This window comes from Parus major, chromosome 2, assembly GCF_001522545.3.
Source record: "Parus major isolate Abel chromosome 2, Parus_major1.1, whole genome shotgun sequence".
Classification (NCBI taxonomy): Eukaryota; Metazoa; Chordata; class Aves; order Passeriformes; family Paridae; genus Parus; species Parus major.
The window spans coordinates 122,474,996-122,495,450 of NC_031769.1; the positions used below are offsets into that span (position 1 = coordinate 122,474,996).

The 20,455-nt window shown below is 39.3% G+C and overlaps 1 protein-coding gene across 1 annotated transcript in view; it reads right to left on the reverse strand.

The window, feature by feature from the left end:
* Window positions 1-20,455, reverse strand: part of MRPS28 (mitochondrial ribosomal protein S28) — a 79,923-nt gene that overhangs the window by 41,131 nt on the left and 18,337 nt on the right. The window lies entirely within an intron of this gene.

Genomic DNA, 20,455 nt, shown 5'->3' on the forward strand with positions numbered 1-20,455 from the left:
TAGGGAAAAAAATCATCTGAACTTGAATATGGGAAATGTACACATGCAATAAAATCAACAGGAAAAAGAAAACTGTGACAACTTCTAGAGAGTTATAAAACCAGAAATTGTAGTTGACTAGCCAGCTGCCCTCATACTGCAGAATATAAAAGGCATTTGTAATGGAGCCTTTTATTACTTTGCAGAAATAAATCTTGAATTTTAGAGAGTCTAAACAAAGTAATTTGTAAACCAATCTCACTCCTTTGCTCCTACTGTGCATTAGCCCCAGTGGCAGGAAAACCAGATCTGTCTTCCAACATCATTACTGATCTGATCTTGACTGTGTACAAGTTTTCCCTTTTTGAAATTAAGTTATTTGCTTTACACAGTATGTTAACAACTAAAGCATCTGATCCTCTCTATAGCTGTGTTTCTCTAAAGCAACACTGAGTTCTTCATTTCAACACATCCAGAACCCTACATAGGTTACATGAATACACTCATAAGTTGTGTCATTATTAGATGATGCTGCACATCCCCTAGCAGCCTTAAGAATTGAGGGATTTTTTTATTTAGCAAGAATAATTTCTAACATTTTGTGCTATTTCAGTTTTCTGCTGAGATAAATGCACTTTTTAAAAACCTGAAGAAAATTTTTGTAAAGAAAATGGTTAACATCTAACTGGATACAGTTTATAGAACCATAAAGCCTTTCCCACAGGCTGTATGAAGGTAAATCCTGGAAGGAGTAGTGAGGGCAGGAAAGCCTTCTTCTATAGGTACTGTGCATTCCTATGTTTCTCTGCCATATTATCTGTAGAGCTGTAATCCACAAATGTCATGTATGGGAAAAGAGCTGTCCCACTCGGTGCTATGGGAACATTACTTCCCGAACTCAAAGGGTCTGCCCTCAAATATATTTTTAGAAAGGTCATTTCAGTTTCCACAGAGTTCTTTTGAATTCATAGGGGCAATGTGTGCCAAGCATGCTGAATTTTTTACACATTGGTTATGATATCCTGGGGCCCTTTGTTGAAACAAGCCAACTAATTTCCCGTAGAAACTTTTTTCTTTTTTATCACATTTCATTCTCCTTCTATGAAAGGTACACAAAACTAAGGTCATTTAGATTATGCCTATATATGCACTGTATGTAAATTGCATAAATATGCATCATATTCAAGGCTGACTTTACCAGTAAGTATAACAACTTCAGAAAGAACCTCAGAGCCCACACTGAAGTTATTTTCCACCAAGTGCACACCAAAATGTTGAGTACACATATTGCATGTGCAGGTAATCAGTCTTCAGTACACACCCAAGAACTCTGTATTTCTGCTCTCTTATTTTGTCTAGAACTATAAGAATTTTGTCTATAATGTCTTGTTTGCTGAAGTATGAGGCTAAATTATGTATACTATGCAAGACTTCCCTTGATTACATTGATGTTGCTACCTTATTGCTCCAAACTACTGAGCACATAATAATTCCTAGATCTAAGTTTTCAACTTTTCTTTCATTATACAGCACCACCTTCTAAAAATACAAGAATGCTGCAGTGGTTAATGCCTGTTTCAGTAAGCTGGGTGCCATACCTAAAGACAAGTCAACTCTGACTCTTTGAAAAGTGTATTCTTATAACTTCTTTTGAATTACATCAAGAGACAGCTGAGAATTACAGCTGAGACATCACAGGATGCACATGACATCAAAACTGGAGTACCCAAATTAAAAGTTTGATCAAGTTTTACTCATTAGGTAAGACAGGGAAAAAGACAATTTAACCAGGAAGCTTCTTGATCTCTGCTAAGAATTCTCATTTCAAATTCATCCTGACTCTTCATAGTTGAAGTGGTACAGGTTTTCTCAGTTATAGAATTAAAGTATTTTATGGAGTGTAAGGCATTTACAGACCTTTACAGGATAAATCTTCAGCTTCATTTATCTCCTCTACAGGTAACACAGATGAAGAGAACACTGATTTAGACAACTGAGTCCTTTAGATTGCACCATTCCTTGGTATTCCCTTTACACTAAAAAATAACAGCAGGTACTGAAAAGGAAATACTCTATTTTGAATATTCATTTTTTTAAGCAGAGAAATGAGAAAGTTGTTTAGAAGACAGAGTTACATAAGTGAAAAATAACAAACTACTATGACTATTTAGTATTTTTATGAACTTAATACATCTGCTGGGGAATTCAGAAATAGAACTTTCTATATATTTGGAAAAAAAAACGTATTGACGCAAAGACAGCAAAGGGACTGTATACAGTCCTGGTATAGCCTAGAAATGTTGCTAAGAAAATTTGTTCTTTCCAACTGCAGTAAGTATTGAAGAGCCACTGAATCAAATAATTGTGAAGATGAAATTTATCTGTCTTTTTCTGGCAGATGGACTCAGTCTTTCCCTACTCTCCACGGTAATGCCAACACATTTCTACATACACTTGAAATATTTTTGGTTTGCACATTTTAACCTTGCTTTTTTTCATAAGAAACTCAGTCCGTTTCCTAGAGGCCTGAAAGGAGTAGAAAAAGGTAGAAACCAAGTAAAAGTAAACAAACAAAAAAAGAAAGAAACAGCTAATTACATAACAGATGCCTGTACAAGGCAATTTTAGAGAACCACAATACAAACAGATTCCCTGGAATCTGAGCAGACCACCTTTTCTTCCTGCCTGCTCCATGAATGAAGATCTGTAGTTCTCTGATCTGTAACAGTGGATATACCTTTAAAGGAGAACATTTCACTCTTTTGGCAATTACAGTACTCCCATAATGCTAGAAGATCATTTGGATCATTAGCTTGGAATATTACACCCATATATCTGTATCTATGTATTTAAATCATATGTAATACCTAATCTCCCTGTTTCATGACAGTCCACATTGCAACAGCACTTCAGAGTAAGTGACTCTTAAGGAGTAGCACTGGGATGCAAATGCAAGGAGAAGCAGATAACCATTCATTCCTGCAAGTGATCCCTTAAAGGAGGGATTTATCAGCTGGCTGCACTTCTCTCCTGCCCTACACCCAGGGCTGCCCAGCACTGACTGTGCTTCCAGCTTTGATGTGCCATGAAAGTCACCCAGGACCCTGTAACCCTCTCTTCTCATTTCTATAGCGGTTGTTATCTAGCCCAGCACTGAAAGCGGTGCAGGACAGAGAAGCAAGCTGTTTTAATAATTCTGTATGCTGTGTTGAGATCTCTTCCCTCTCAGTAGAAAGGGAGAGAGCAAAGGGGGATGAGAAAGAGGATGTGTCAGACTAATTTACATGCAAATACTATGCCCTCAGTTCCAAAGTACATTAAAAGAAAAAACAGTTTCCTAAAATAGTTTATGGCCAGGAATCTTTTATCACCCTTGTACACTGACCACTAAATTTTGAAATGCTGGCTTATTGATAATGAGGGTCTGTTATCTGGAAATCCTAACAACTCTTCCTATGGGGACCAGAACCGCTGTAAGCAGCTTGCAAAAAAAAAAAAAATAACAAGAGTCTGCAGAACGGTTTTGCACAACAGGATGACAGAAGTGTTTTGCTACTTCTCCTCATCTAAAAAGCTTTATATCATAACTGGTTCTAGAGCCCAGACAAGCCTGCAGCTATGGGAAAAATCTGATGCATAAGGCAGCAGAAATACCCAAGCAACTGCACTCAGACTTATTTCTGCCTACTTGGATAAAGTATCCACCTTGTTGACCTGTCAGTCTTGCTAATCCACCTTCTATTTTCAGTTAATATCATTAAAGTTCAGCGTTTGAGAGCTTGGAGGGAGAGGCGATCACCCCGTCCCCTTTTTCCACGGGGCGGTAACCAGATGTCAATGGCTGCAGCTGTGACTACATAATTACCTGTTTGCATGAACGCGGACCGCAGTTTAGATTTAATAGGTCAGACGACAATGCAGCAAAACGCATTTAGCCCACGATTACCCCTTTTCAAACATTCTCTCGCTCGCAACTTCGACCCTGGGAACATTGCGGGCACAGACTCGGGTCAATAAGAAACATTGGCCGGCACAATGGGGCTGGCCTCAAACAGCGCTGTTGACAGACACCGGCACAAAGGCGGTGAATAGAGTCCCCCTCAGTTCTCACACAGAGCGAAGAATGAGTCAGTGTACTGCCGCTTTAGTGCTCTGTTTGTACAGTGTATACAGCTTTTGTCCCCCGCCACTGTTCCACGCTCAATGGGGGCTAAAGAGCCGAGGAAGTGAAGGCGGAAGAATGGCTGGGCGCTCACCCCGGCAGCCAGCGGTGGCTCGGCCCGCGCTGCGTGGCTGCAGCGGGGAGCCGGGAGATGCCGCTCCCGCCCCGCGCCCCCGAGAGGCGGCGTGACACGGCGGGGGCTTCTAACCCTGCTTCATCTCCTGCACAAACAGCAGCGTGCCCTCGCACCTGCACACAACTCAAGGCTGCCACGTCGACCAAGACGAAAAACCGATCATGGGATTTGGAATTACAGAAGCCCTATGTCCCTTCGAAAGGCACAGCAAAGACGGTAACGACGGAGTTCTAATTTTAAATACCTACCGCAAAGAAGGCTGAGAAGGAACTGAGAAGTGTATCGAGACAACCACGGCATCATCTCTGTATTTCACGCACATTTAGATTGTGCAAATAATGGGTCAGGGAAAATTTAACACATCCATGATATTGCACATGCCACCTCTATTACTAGTTATCTGTTAGCAGAAAAAATAAAAATCACTTAATGGAGATTACTGTTACTCTTCAAATAATGATTTTTGTCAACTTTCCCTTTACAGAAATGCCAATTCTATTATTAACATCCCCATGCCTGTGAGCATGTTTAAGAAACCAAATAGCCCTCTAACACAACATCAGAAGTGTTACCTTCACCTGCTTCCTATCACAGAATCATTGAATAGGTTGGAAGGGGCCCTAAGGATTATCTAATATCTAAACCCCCAGAAGTGAGCAGGGACCTTTCACTGTACAATATGGAAAATCTACAGACTTTTTTCTAAGGAGTGAAATATTTGCTTGCAAAGAGTATTAATGATTAGCATAAAGCTAATAAGAGATTTAGCAACTGCTCTTTAACTCATGTATACCATACTACAGATAAAGTCATACATAATGAAGTCAAAGAGGAAGAACTGTTTAGTATGTTTTAAGATTGTGAATTGCTTTATTAAAAAAAAAAAAAAAGGAGAAGAAGAAAATTTTATTCTAAAATAAAAAAATCCCTGGATTTCCATTAATGGAACACAAAGAATATTGTTCATTTTATCACTAATAGCAAAGACAGTAACAGCATGTTTTCTAGTGCTCTTTCAATTTTAGTTTTTAACTCAAAATACTAGAATGTTATTATGTTAAGCAGCTACAGAAGAAAGCTCAAAATACTAAAAAAAAAAAAAAAAAAAATTGTGTTTAATGCCAGAAAAAAGAATTGAACCCACAAATCACAAATTTCCTTATGTGTGAGTTAATCAGAAAGATTTCGGGAGTTTTGAAGTTTTGACTTTTATTCTTGGCAAACAAGTTGAGAGCAAGTAACCTTAAAGCTATGTGAAGACTTTATCCTCAGATACTTTATTTTAAAACAGCACAAGAATTTCTAGAATTTATACCTACATAGAGCCTTATTTAAATAAGGCAGGCATGCCTGCTCTGCACACACAGATATAAGACATATGACTGCACTTGAGTATCCTGGCACTATGAAAAAGTACTGATGCCAAAGTATGCCTGCAATCTTATCAATGATCTGATCAATGATGTTAGTGAACAGTTTTTAATTCACTTTAAAGGAGGAAAATCCTCACTTTTCAACTAATATTTGAGTCCTTAAATATCTTGCCACAGGAATATTTGTAGATCTAAAGGCTGATGAACAAAGCCAGAAGAACTAACATCAAGCATGATTATTTTTTCTTATAATGAATAGGAAATTCTCAGCAAAAACCCTTTCAAATTTGATCCAGGATGTGAAGAAAATGAAGACAAACTCTAACAATTCTAAATCCTAAGGGATGAGGAGCAGACCAAGAGCTTATGGGTCAGGATTAAACTGACAGCAGGGACAGGTGACATTATAGCCTACTACAAGTCACCTGACCAGGAAGACCAAGCAGATTCAACATTCACAACCTCTGACCCTCATGGCAGACTTCTACCACCCCAATACTTGTTGGAGGGACACCACAACAGGGGATAAACAATCCAGGAGGCTCCTACAATGTGTTGATGGTAATGGCCATCTTCAGTGATAGAGAAGTCAAGGCGGAGAGGTCATAAAAGCATAGAATGGGTTGGGTTGGAAGGGACCTTAACTATGAACTGGTTCTAGCCCCCTGCTGTAGGCAGGACACCTTCAACTAGACCAGATTGCTCAGAGACCCATCCAATCTGTCCTTGACCACTTCCAGACATGAAGCATCCACAACTTTCCTGGGCAACCTCAGATGCGCCTCACCACCACAGTGCCTCATCACCTTCGCAATACAGAATTTTTTCCTGCAATCTAATCTAAATCTACTCTCTTTCAATTAGAACACATTCCCCTCTGTCATGTCCATGATCTTGAAAATAGTCTTGCCCTATATAAGTTCCTCTAAGTTTCCTTCAAGTACTGGAAGGCTGCAATTGCATCACTCTGAAGCCTTCTCTTTTCCAGGCTGAATAATTCCAATCGCCCCCAAAGTGCTGTGCCGGTCCTTGTTCTCACCAACAAGGAGAGGCTTGCGGGGAATGTGAAGCTCAAGGGCAGCCTGAGCTGCAGTAACCATTAAATGGTGGAGCTCAAGATCCTTAGGGCAGTGGGAAGGGCTCACAGCAAGCTCGCTACCCTGAACTTCAGGAGAGCAGACTGGTCTGTTGAGGGATCTGCCAGGAAAGGACCATGGGGTAAAGCCCTAGAGGGAAGTGAAGCTCAAGAGAGCTGGTTAATACTCAAGGATCATTAAGAGGAATTTAAGCAAAATCACCAGAGGGCCCGAGTGCATGACCAAGGAGTTCCTGGACAAACTCAAACACAAAAAGGAAGCTTACAGAGGGTGAAAGTAGTGGGATCAAGTGCACCCTCAGCAAGTTTTCCAATGACATCAAGCTGCACACTGGATGCCATCTAGGGGGACCTTGGCAGACTTGAGGGATAAGCCTATCTGAACAACACAAAGGCCAGCAAGGCCAGGTGCAAGGTCCTGCACATGGGTCAAGGCAATTCCAAGCACAAGTATAGGCTGGGCAGAAAATGGATTATGAGCAGCCCTGAGGAGGGAGTATTGGTGGACAAGACACTCAACATGATCCAGTAATGTATACTTGTAGCCCAGAAAGCCAGCTGTGCTCTGGACCGCATGAAAAGCAGTGTGACCAGCAGGCCAAGGGAGCTGATTCTGCCCCCTATTCTGCCCTCCTGAAGTCCCATATGGAGTATTGTATGCAGCTCTTGGGCCCAAGACACAAGAAGGATGTGGACCTGTTGGACTGAGACCAGAGGAAGGTTCCAGACATAACCAAAGGATGCTGAGATTACTGGACCAGGTTGCCCAGAGAAGCTGTGGATGCCCCATCCCTTCAAGGCCCAGCTGGATAGGCCTCTGAGCAACCTGGTCTAGGGAAAGGTGTTCTTGCTCATGGTTGGCGTTGAAACTACATGATCCTTAATGAACCTTCCAACACAAACCATTCCATGATTCTATGATAAATCCCCTAAAACTTCCTTTCTTCATATTTGTTTTTTTAAGCCTACATCACAGCTTAGCACATTAGTCTAATCTACTCTTGCTTTATTCATTACTCCTTTCCACTCACTTACTATAATTTAGTTTTAGCTAAGTGCACCACTGGTGTATACTCCAGGCCCAAGCATACTCTTGATAAATCTTGCAGAAGCAGGCAAGTATTTCACAAACCTCCACATTACAGCAAAGAGTTATTCAAGTCAAAGTCCCAGAAAAGGATATTGTATTTGCTGCCACGCATCGCTGCTGCTCTGCATCCCCTCCCAGGCTGGCAGCAGCAGCAGCTCTGCCTCCTGCCAAGCAGAGGATCACAGCTTGTTTACTGAGCTGTGTCTGGAGGAAGCAGAACGCGTTTCAGTCTCGTCTCCAGCAGCCCTGTCAAGCCAGCTGCCAAGAACAGTCTTGAAAGGCTTCAGGGGGGAACAAAATCTAGTACTGAGGTGGTAATAGACTGGCCTGGCACCAGGGACACGAAGATGAGCGAAGTGGCGCAGGCACTACTTGATCTGAAAGATTAAAACACTTTTACATAATTTCAAATATATAATGTCAAGGGAAAAGAAGTGAACTCTCTAACTGAACTCTCCAAGTGAAATGACAGATTAGCAATCAGCTTATAATTACCACTGAGATTAGCATCTCTACATTAATACTTGAAGTTAATGAGTACAAATTGCAGATAAATTAAACTCTGTATGCTACTTACATTTCTTTATGATGTATGGAAAAGACGTGAAAACTCTGATAGGGATATGACATTGTGGATTATAATTTTTTTTAAATTTTAATATTTAAACTAACACTCCATTACTTCCAGAAGATTTCAGACGGGTTAAACCTGTCTGAATTTCCATAAAGAAATGCTTCACATAGTTTTATAGGAATCATGAAAATCATTCAGTAAGATCTCACTCTTACTGAATAAAGAACAAGAGGTTTCAGAGGACATGTATGCAATCCTTCATTTCTTCTAATAAGATCATTAATCAAAGAAAAATTGCTTAAGCCTTTTTCCTTTTACCCTAATGAAAAGTCACCAAACACTAATAAATGACTGGCGTTTTTTGGTATTGGTAGCCAATGGTTACTTCTCTGCCTTTAGAGTCACATCTCAGTTTCTCAGTTAAGTGGGTACATGCTCACACAGTGTGACCACATTATGTGTGCTCTTCCATGTGATCAGAGCCTGCCACGTCTCAAAGCAGATTATTCAAAATATAGCTTCAGAATTTTTCAGAACAATTCCTTCAGTATTTAAAGGACTGGGGGGCTGCTGTTTTTTCTCACCCAAGCTGGGACTGGATTATAAGTTCTTTAGGCAAAAAAAAAAAAAATTAAAATGCTAAGATGGGAAAATATAAAATTTGTCTTTCTTGACAGCTGTAACAGAAGGAAAAAGAGCTTTGGTTTTGTATTAAAAAAATGCTCCATGATTGGTTCTCATCCTACTTCACATTTCAGTGTCCATAAATCATGGCTACATTCAGCAAGTTCACAAAGCAAAAGACATCTGCATCCCTGCTTGGCTGCTATCGTGCCTAAAATGCTGACAGAGCCATGGCAGCAGTGACCACACACAGACTTCAAAATCTACTAAGGCAAGTTTTAACAGCTATTGAATACTCTTAGAACACTTTCCCAAACTCTCTTTTTTCTTTTTAAATATATGGGTCTTTACTTACATTGCAGTTCCTCCAGCACAACAGCAATACCTGCCTAGAATTTAAAATTCTATCTTGAACATTATATTCTTGAATATTTTTTTAAGAAAAGTCAGGCAAGCAAATACAACAGTAAGGGCATATACATACAACCTAAGTGTTGCTTTAGAACTGTTGCCTGTGCTTCTTGCTCCAAAACACTGGATACAGAAATTATACTAATTTACTGTTTCTGTCCTAGCTCCACACAAGTGCATGTGAAAAGACAAGAAGCAATGACTGTTGATTTTGTTAGAATATTAGTGAATAGAAAAGGAGAATAAATTAGTTCTAAATAACAGACATTTAATAAAATGTTATTTATTATTGCCTCTAAACATCACACATTTTTTTAATTCACAACTGCTGTGCTGCCTAGTAGCAGCAAAGCAGCCAAATCCCCTACAGAGTTTGGCAACATTCAGCCTTAAAAGTCTTACCTTGCTTTGTAGGAATTTACCTGGTTTTGTGCCCTGGTTGGGTAACAGCATGTAAATAGGCTGACAAGGAGTTACAGAAAGCATCAGGGGAAGAAAAGCATCTGTCATGGGTTTGGTGTGTAGGAGTAACAGAATTAATTTTATCAGTCTTCTGGGCCTATTCCAAGCTGCAGTAAACACCCACTCCTCCCTCTGCAGAACCATCCCTCTGTACCGACCAGTGACTTCAAATAAAAATGCATGACTAAATAAATCATCAATGGCCAGAGACAGCTTTTAAGTATCTCCAAGAACAGAGACTCCACAACCTCCCTGGGTAACTTGTGTCAGTACCCAGTCACTCTCACAGTAAAAAGCTCTTTCCTGATGTTCAGAAGGAGCCTCCTGTGTGTTGGTGTGTGCCCACTGCCCCTGGTCCCGTCACTGGCACTGCTGATAAGAGCCTGGCTCTGTACTCTTTGCCCTCTCACTTGAGATATTTCTACACATTGATGAAATCCCTCTGAGCCTTCTCTTCTCCAGGCTGAACAGTCCCAGCTCTCCCAGCCTTTCCTCATCAGAGACATGCTTCAGTCCCTTCAGCATCTTAGGGGCTCTTCACTGCACTGTCTCCTGAACTCAGAGCCCAGAACTGGACACAGCACTCCAGGTCTGGCCTCACCAGGGCTAAGTGGAGGAGAAGGACTGCATCCTGCCACCTGCTTGTCTAATGTGGCCCAGTACACCATTCAGTTTCTTTGTCATAAAGGCTCACTGCTGCCTCATGTTCAACTTGGGTGTCCACCAGGACCCCATAGGCCTTTTCTGGCAAGCCACTTTGCATCCCAGTGGTCCCAGTACGTACTGGTGCCTGGGGTTGCACCTTCCCAGGGGAAGGACTTTGTGCTTCTCTTGCTGAACTTGATGAGGTTCCCATCACAACATTTTTCCAGCCTGCTGAGGTCACTCTGAATGACAGCACAAGCACCTTGTGTAACACCTCCATGTTTTGTAGTCTGTGCAAACTTGCTGAAGGTACATTCCTGTCCCATCACTGAGGTCATGAATGAAGATGTTGAACAGGACCGGACCCATTACTGACCACTGGGATACACGGCTAGTTATTGGCCTCCAACCTGGGTAAAATTCGTATTATATAGCAGACTGAGAGGAATTATCAGTGAAATAATTCTGTACATCTCCAGCTTTACTAATAACAATAATTTTATCAGTTACAGAAGAAGATCAATTGTCATTAAAAAAAAAAAAAAGTTAGTATAATTAAAAATTCCTTATCTGCCTATTTTTTTAAAAAAAATATGTGAACCCAAAAACTAAATAACCCAGAAAGACATAAACCAAAAAAGAAAGCCAAACTTCAAATCATTACTTGCAGGAGGCCTGACTCATGCCTTCTAAGAGCTTGAGGTTGATACATATTACCTGCAGTGTTTCCCTAGCTGTGTTAATTCCCTTCTCAGACTCACTTACTGAAACTATTCCAGAGGGGTGAATAATTACCACCTCATGGTTATATGATAGCATTAATTTTCCTGAGTAAGATCTTTGTTATATGAAGACTTGTAATTCACATTTGGTCCCAAACATCATTAATTCAGTTTCTCAATCTAGAAACTAAATAGCTTCTGTCTTTGGGCAAGTCTACACCTCCCAGAGGATTGCCATGCAGAGCACATGAGCCAGTTTAGGCCAAACTTGTCTCCCAAAATGAAATCAAAGGCCACATCAGCACAGCACTGCAGCTCAACTCACTATGCTGACAAGAGGGTTTAGCACACAGTTACACCCAACCTAATAAAAGCAGTTATACTGTTACAATAACCTGGACTGTTTTTTCATCTAATCCTTACCTCTGTTACAGGTATAGGTCAAACTGACCAGACTTTAAGCCAGAAAGATCTACAACTTGCTCATTGGTTAAGTCAAGTACAGTTGTCTGTACTCCTGGAAAGTACCACGTTTGTAAAACTGGCAGGAGTCTACCTCATCCACTTCACCCACAGTCACTGATGAGTGAAACATGTTGGAGAGCGTTTTAAGAGTTTTCAATAAAATCCATAATCTTCTGTATGTGGACTGGCTGAAATTCTGTGAGCCTTGTCTAGCTATTGAGGAAATTAATTACACTTTACTAGAGGCATTTAAGTGAAATTGTGTGCTAACAGCAAGGCTTTCTCAAAGGTGAGGGGGAAAAATTCCTAATATGCTGCACACAGAGATTCAAGTCATTTATTCTCATCAATCTCAGAACAAAATACTAGAAACAATTTTAACTCTTCTGCCAAGTCATGAGTTTGTAATTCCAGTTTCTGCAGCTCTTGACAGCTAGCACCTGGATTAGGGGAAAAGAGAGAGTTTGACTACTTATCTCCTACAGACAACACTCAGGCCTACCAATGCAGTAATAAGTTTGCCAAGAGTTTTTTTCCTATCGTGTATGTATGCACGTCCACATACGAGAAAAAGTGTGGCTTAAAGAGTATTTACAGACTTTGACATTGCCAAAAAAGCTCCAGGCCACCTATGGTGTGCTTTGTTCTCCCAAGACACTTTACACAGCATATTCCATTTCTCACTTATCACGATGCCATGGGAAAACAGAATTGGCAAAACTTTTTTTATCCTTAAATGCTACTAGTTTTGTGAGGGTTTTTTCTTCCAAAGGTCATTGGATCTCATAATTCTGCTACTTTAATGACAGAAGCAAAAACTAAGAATGAAAATTGATTAGCAGGCTCATATGCACTGCAGCCATCTTCCTATGTCTGCGTTGTATTTTCTGTACTAAATGCTGCCTAGGGTGCCTCATTAATATGGACTAGTTGTACTGTTGAAAACCAACACCTGTCCCATGGTATCATTACATTAACTAAACTCTAAACTATCTGGGATGAAAAACTAATAGTGTAGTAAAAAAAAATGTTTACAGACTTTGGGCTCCAGGAACTTTGGAAGCACTGTCTTGTGTATTACAGAACCACACAAGGCCAACACCTCCATTTGTGGTTGAAAATAACCACTGAAGAATGATATAAAGTGGGTGGCAAAAACAGTCACAATTGTAAAGTAACCAAGCAAATAATAAGCTGTGTCCATAGGGGATAAAAATACTATAATTTCCAAAATGCATGCTGCTATAAATAAGTTAGAGGCTATTTGCTGCAGCACACAGACCAAGTTTGCAATCACACAGCTATTCTTCGTGCCTGTTTTAAAAAAAGCAAGCTGAAATTGTTCAACAGCAGACAGAGTGGCACCACGTGCATTGTTTGGGCTCGGAGCGATGGTGAATTGCACTATATGGAAGCTTTGTAGAAAAGGCAGCTCCTGACACCTCCTTGAATTTAGTCCTCTTCAATATAAATAATAAGGCTTCCTTTTTAAGTTGCAGTGTTGGTATGTGGGAACAGGACAACATCATCAGTCCTGCTTACCATTTCTCCCTGGTATTTGGGCATAGTTGGAGACCAAAGGCTGACCATAGTGCCAAAACCCAAGTTTGCTGATGACTAGTGAAAACCACCTTGGTCCACAGAGAATTTCAACATGACATTCTCATCATTTTAATCACAGAAAGAGACTGGTTTTCACAATGTGGAGACCGGCTATCTGGTTATGTTTTCTATAAAAGATACAAACTGGAAAAGATTCAGGAAAGTGTGTGTGCACTCTTCATTTTATACTTCAGCAAATTTGAACAGGTCATAATCATAATTATTCAACAATTCAAAAATTATAACATAGTCTAAGTTCATCTTTCAAAGTGCAGAGGAATTTTGCCCTCCAATAAGAAGATGCTTACCTGATAGGCAGGAGAACTTGGAAGAAGGAGAAGAAAAGTACAAAGACTGCTTTGATTTCAGACAGCTATTTAGTGTTACAAATATCAGCATCATGGCATTGATAGACCTAAACCATTTGACCTTACAGGCACAAAGGAAATCTCTGTCACAGAGACTTATAAATTCTCCCAAGTTACTTACTTATGTCACTACCTTTTTTTTTTTATAGGCAAGAAATACTTTCCAAACAAATGAAAAAAAACAAACAACCTAAAAGAAAACACCCCTCAGCTGATGACAAAAGAATAAAGATAGCTTTGTGGGAAAGACCAGGTACATGATCATGTTGACTAAGTAAGATTATAATAGCAGGTATTTTAGTAAGTCTTCTAATTTCTGATTTAATTATGCATTAATAAGCAAAAATTATTTCAAAAACTTTCCAAAAATGTTAGTAGAAGGAACATATCATATACTGCTGCAATACAGCAACCTCTAAAACATGGTAACTGCTTAAAAACACAGAACAGAACTGCAAATTCTAACAGTCCAGTAGTAAAGCATTGGTAAAAAGCTGAACAATAATATGCAAGCTGCAAAAAACTAACTTGCATAATGCAAAATAGCTACAGTATAAAACTGTAATCAGTTTTTGTAATCAATTAGAAATGTAACTAACTACATTATATTTATATTGCAAATACATATTAATAATCAGTATTTGAAAAAAGAATACAGAGAATGAACCTGGATTGGGGATAAATAGTTACCAATGGAGCGCATAAATGGGGGAAGGGGAAGGGGAAGGGGAAGGGGAAGGGGAAGGGGAAGATGCATTTCCCGCAAGAGACAGGACATAATTTTCAAACTAGATGACCTGAGTAAGGGAACAGAGCCTGGAGCAATGTGGGCATGCCCAGGTTGTTAATCTACACTATCTCACATCACTGCCAGGGGGTGGAGGTAAAGGATTCTTGCTTCCAGGAACAAGGACATGACTTGGTCAAGAAAAATCATAGCAGGAGGGGGAAATGCTGTCATGGTGTCCTCAGTGAGCATCTCTGCAAGTAAATCATCCTCTTTTTGTACACTTCTGTTATAAATATTGCTGCTCTTACTGTTGGTTTTCTTACCTCAATGCTGCTTCCAATAATTTTTTCTTATCTCAACCCTTAATTTTCACCTTTTTCTCAACTCTATCCCCAGAACAGGAAGTGGAAAGGGAGGAAACAGAGGGGAGCAAGCAAGAAGCATCTTGTTTGGGAAGAGTCTTGGGGCAAGGGGGCACTAAACTGGGGAGTGCTGTTCCTAAACCACGACACATTTTCTCAATCTTATTGTTAAGCATTTTTTTACAGTGTGAATACTACCAGAAAAACCTGTAAGAAAAAGACTTATCTGTTAGGAATGAAAACTACAACAAAAGGGAAGTAGGGAAAGGAAGAAACCACTGATTTGATACCAATGAGCTAACAGCAATAATTTGAACACCTAACTAGAATGAGAAAATTCCATCAGAACTGTGCTCATTTCCCTCACACACCAAAATTGGGAGTTAAAAACATGATTCTCAGCTGATCTGCTTTTCTAAGCAAGACAACGTCACAGAAATCAAAAATCGTTTTCTACACCAATCCAGCATCCTGTGCATTTTGCCAGTAACTTCAACATGGATAAACAGATTTTAAGATTCACTAAGTTTCTATATGTTGCCAGTCTTTTTCATATGACCTGTTCTTTCTGCATCTGTGTAAGTTTGAAAATGGAACTTACAAAAGCATCATTTCAATAAATACAATTATCACTAGTACTGCTGGTTAGCAATTTCCTTCTTTCCATTTGAGCATTACATATTACAGATAAGTGCTATTTTGCTGGCAACAGACAGCAAAAAGGAAGTAGATCACTGTAAAAACAAACATGTATAACTAAACCCAGAATTACTGCAGCAAGATATGTTTTCTTTATATATCACAATACTTGCCCTTTTCTTTTTTCCCTTCCCTTACCAGTAATACTTCCATCAATCTTCAAAGCTTGAAAGCCAAAGGATGTACCAGGCTGGCAGACCAGCACCACTCCAGTCAGCAACAATACAGGACCAGGAAGAAATATATACTCTAAGGAGTAAACATGGTTAAATATGAATTTGATGCCCGTGATTCCCCTGGCAAAGAAAGAGCAAATGCCTTGGGAATAGGAGCTGAATGCTGAGTCTCTTAATCTATACAACCTTCCTCCAGTCATTTAGTCATTATGTATTGTAAAGAAAAGAGTTACAAAGTTATGTCTACAACATCTCTCTCTAATCTTTTTCATCGTACTATTGCACCATTACATACACAACAGTCAGGGAAAGGAGAGTTCAGCAAGCAAAGACAGAACCAGACACTGCCATGTCCCGTTGTACAAGGGTCTCTGCTGCACTGAGAGCAGGATGCTCTGTGTGAGGCCGCTCGTTCTGGTTGATGCACTCGTTCAAAAAGCATATTCACATGGCATCAAAACAGAGTAGGTAACTCCAAACTTACCCTCCAGCTTAACACATGGTGACTGTTTAATGCACAAACTAGAACTAAACCAAACATCATCTTATTGAAATCCTTTCCCATGAAGAGCATCTCTCTTCATGCACCTCTCTTCTTTTTTTAGAAAATTGGGTTTTTTTAATCTTACAAGATCCTTTTAACAGTTTCCCGTATTACTTTCAACATAAATTTAAGACTGTGTTAATAAAATGAATGTGCTAGAAAACAACCAGCCTTATTCACATTACCTAATCTAAGAAACCAGATTAGTTCAAACTGGATTCCATTCTGACCTTATCTATAAAATATTTTAAAAATAGAACAAAAAGAAAAGAATTTTAAATGTTTCCTAAATAAAATTCACCCTGGCAGTCATTCAAACAGAGTAAATATTTTGATACAATTTGCAGAAACAGCATTAAGTAATATTTTATGGTGCTCATTAAGCTGTCATGTTCTAAATCACAACCAGCATCAAATGATTTCTTCCCTTCTCTACTATTTAAGTTTGGCAAATATGCACTGTATAAAAGGTGTCAAGTAAAATTGCCACAGGATATACTGGAAATCCCTGCACCAGCTGCATACTCAAGCATAAAGGAAGTGTCTTTCTGATCCTACAGTCTGATAATACTGGAGTTGCTGGAGGGTTACAGCAGTCTTTGAAAATAAAGCTTCATTACCCTGGCATGGAGAGGTGTAGTTTAATCCTCTTTGGAAGCTGGTCCTGCAATCCTACATTTTAGAAAATTGCTGAAAGCCATTGTGCTTTTGATGGGAATTGGTCATTAAACAGTACAGGTGCAGATGATGCAAGAGGTAGTGTCAGCACAATCCCTTCCCATATTTTCTGCTTCTCAGGAATTCCATCTGATAATGTCAGAAGCAGGTTTTAACAGCACCTTTTTGCCATGGATTAAGTTGTTGCTTATTTGGAGATGTAAGACCGACACTTTCTTCTTTAGGACTTCAATTCCACTGCATGTTAAAAAAGACAAAAAATATACTTTCTTTCCATTGCTGAAAAGGAATTTTATTTTACTACAGACCTTTCTCATTTGTATAAACTTTGGATATTTAACAGAATTGCTGTGCTGTTGGGATAAAATGTACATCTAATAAAGCATGTAAGTCAGAGTACATCAAGAAATGAGTTTAATAATTGCAGTAAATATTTAATAAGTACAACATATATTATGTGAGATCTTGAAATCGTAAGGGTAATAAATACTCCTGACACAGTAAATAAACCCTAAATAACAAAATTATACTGATATTTATAATCAAGTACGTTCTTGCCTGACCTCTGTGAGATTTTACTAACAATATATTTGATCTCTAACCAAGCCAATGCATTCTTTCAATCTCAATACCATCAATCCTTATAACAAAATGTAATTTCTGCAATTCTATGAAAGAGGTGTCCAAAAAAAAAGGAAAACAATCAATAAAAATGAAACAAAAATAGCTAGCAGTTTCTTCAAATGTTTATTCAATTTAATTTTTGCATTACTGTTCTAAGGTTTCTTTTCCTTAAAGTTTGTAGTGTTTTGTTTGGGGTTTTGGTTTGTGTGCCTTTGGTTTTTTTTAGAGGTGAAAATTCTCTTAGTAGACTTGAGGGGAAAAAATGTGTTTGTTTAGCTACTTCAAATTTTCCAAGTGAGGGACACCTCACTTTTTTTTAAGTTGCTTTTTTACCCAAGACAGTCTTTAAGGTGAAATCCTTTCTTATGGCCACATGGTGGTAGCACTACAGGGTCTTTCACTTGGACTTTCCAAGAAATCACAGCTGTTAGGAACAGGACTGAGTAGTTCAAGAGAATAAGTTTTACACTCAAGGACCTTTTGTTTCTTTTCAAGTAAAGCATAGCATTTTCAAAGAGCACAGGCCATCATATTAGAAAAATAAAACTGTATTATAATATCATGAAAATAGTTGAGTTCTGTGAGAAAAGAGCCAAATGACCAAGGAAATGGCAAAAGCACATATCCTCAAGAGATACCTCTTTACATAAATGGCAAAAGATTGCTTGCTACTGCAATTTTTTTGCAAACTCAGGTAAATTTTAGAAGTTCCAATTCCAGAAACACAATGAATTAGAAAAGGTTGGCAAGAATTATTTAAACTATTTGCTTTCTTATTCAATTATTTTTATTTAGAGGATTAGGACTTCTAAATAGCATGTAAACACTTAAGTAGTCTGAGAAAAAAATCAGGTTTCTGGTCTGAAGAGAAAAGGGATTTGAATCAGTCACCTACATCTCAAATGGATGCTTTAAGTCATTTAAGTATAGAGTAGCAACACTACTATATCCACTGCCACCACAATCCTCAATGTTGTAAATGCTGTCTCTATTATTTTGGTAACTACCATCTTTAGTACCAAATTTAATTTCATTAAAAATACCCAGGGTATTAAATTCCATCTCTCCACTCCCACTCAAAAGCAGTGGAGAAGTATAGTGGAGAAGGAAATATAAACAAGTTTTATAGAGATCTGCTTGTTTTTATCATTATAAAAGGCAGCCAAAAATATAATTGGCCAAGATCTTCTCAGCCCCAGGCTGTTTAGTGGACAATTGACTCTAAAGCACCTGCTCCAACAAGAGTTTTCCTGGGCCTCATCTTCCCCTGTGCCTCTGCAACGTGCACCAAAAACTAAGGTGTAAGTTATTGACAGTAAGATGAGAACAAGGAAGGAGTGGACATATGCTTGTTTGCCTATAAGCTTTTTTAAGGAAGACATCTTTCATTCCTTTCCCCCCAGTCTGTCCTGCCATCTCAGTATTCTAGAGCACCATGACAAAATAATAACACCACACAAGGAAACATCAAGAAGAGGGTTCAGCATTCACAAGGTAAGTGAATCACAGTTAGAGATTTGAAGAGAAACACAAAGTTGCCCCCTCCCCAAACCTGGGAAGAACTGTACAAGCAAACATGGATCAAGGCAAAGAGGGTACAATGGAAGCAAGAAAGAGACATGAGAGCATGAAGCCTTGCACTGAGTCATGCAAGGAGGCAGTTCAGAGCCATGAGCCAAAACTGGAGAGGAGACCAACAGAGACTCATGGTGGGTGTCTGCTCTGGGCAGTGGGATGAAGAAGAGGGAGTGGATGAAGCTTCATTCAAACAACCAGAACCCACCTCACAATTGCAAGCCTTGATTGTCACAGTGTACTTCAAATGTCCTGATGTGTGCTCAAGCAGGAACAAACATGGAGGGGAGCAAGCAATCAGAGCAAGTGCCCTGGTTTTTCTTGCCAGAGGTGCCAGACAACCCAAGTAGGACAGGTTTTCTGCTGGACATGTTACACACAGGCAGACAAGAACTGCTTGGGAATATGATAACTGATGTCTGTCTCAGCTGCAAAGACCTCCAATGAGAGCCTTCATGCTGAAGGGAAGTGAGAAAGTAAAGCAGCAAAAGACAGATCTAGGCTTCAGGACAGTAGACTTTGGGTTATTCAGGGTAGAGAAGCCGTTCTGACATGAAAAAGTGCCCAGAAGATGTCAAAGATCTATAAAGACAAACTCCTCAGTGCTTCACAAGGGTCTTTCCCAAGGTGCAGACTGAGCAGGCCTGGCAGAACGCTGGTGCAGCTGAACAGGGAGTTTTGTCTTGAACTTGACCAAAAAACCAAACGAATGGTCGGAGATTGAGACTAACATAGAAACACTCCTCAGACATGCAAGAATGGGATCAGGAAAGGCAAAGCTAATCTCCATTTGGAATTTGCAAGAGATGCAAACAGCAACAAGGGCTTTATTACTACAGCAGCAGCAACCAACTAAGAAAATATTTGCCTGCTGCCAAATGGGACCGGCATAAAGACTCAGTTCATCCTGGGACATCAAACACATTTGCTCTGAAAGTCACAGACCTGTCAAAAAAAGAAGCTGAGTATAAAAGTGCACTGATAAAATACTATCACAGACTTGCACACAACATGTGATTATTTGTTAAATGCCTTTTTGTTAAATCAATTATTTCAGAACCGATTATCACAGGAAAAAGCAGTGACATTGCAGATTTACAAAGATGCTCCTCCTCTCTTAGGGGAAACAGAGGGATAAGAGATGGACTAAAATATTCTGATGCTATGAATTTTAAAAGACCATGTTTTGCCTATGTATTAAAAAATAAGTGTTAAAGCAACCTGGAGACAAATTTAAGAGACAAGAGATCTTTGAATAATACACAATTATAAGGTGCCAAAGACACCTTATAAAAATAAGCTTATTTCCACTAGAATTCGTTGCTTTCTTATCTTTTAGCTCTCAAAATACTGTATTC